The sequence below is a fragment of the Penaeus vannamei genome, chromosome 25 (genome assembly GCF_042767895.1).
Source record: "Penaeus vannamei isolate JL-2024 chromosome 25, ASM4276789v1, whole genome shotgun sequence".
NCBI lineage: Eukaryota > Metazoa > Arthropoda > Malacostraca > Decapoda > Penaeidae > Penaeus > Penaeus vannamei.
In genome coordinates this window covers 17,528,864-17,529,585 of record NC_091573.1, presented here as the reverse complement: position 1 = coordinate 17,529,585, position 722 = coordinate 17,528,864, and positions in this window count along the sequence as shown.

Below are 722 nucleotides of genomic sequence, written 5' to 3'. Positions count from 1 at the left end.
TTTCGACCTTTCTCTGAAAAGGCTGCAATACGCTAGATTTTTTACCGTTTTTCGACTTTTTGGATTTTATTAGTTTTAGCCTTTATTTCATTATAAATGGACTCTCTGATTATTATTATCATTATTGTCATTATTCTTATGATTATCATCATTATAGTCATTATCGTCATGATTATCATTATTATCATTATCATTATTGCCGTTATAGTGCTAATTATTACTGTCATTTTCTTCACTATAACTATTTTTGTAATGATAATAACAATAATGATAATTTTAGAAATAATAATGACAATAATACTCATTATAATATCAATAACAATGATATTATTATTATTTCTATTGTCATTATTAGTATGAAAATTATTAGAATAATTAGAGTTAATTATTGCTATTATTGCAGTAATTATTAAAATTATCATTATAATTATCATTTCATTATAATTATCATTTCATTATTATTATCATTATTATTATTGTCATTATCATCATAATTATCATCATTATTGCTAATAATAAAGGAATTCTCAAGAAAATCATCATAATTACCGCAATTAATGTTAAAATCATAATTATCATTTAAAAGCGAAAAAGTTTTTTTTTTTTTACTTTTCTCTCAAACGGCTGTAATACGCTTGATTTTTTTTCCCCGTGAGTGTAAAGGGTGGCGTGTTTCGGAGTTAAAACAGAACTCCTATAATGATAACGTGTGTGTGGTTAAT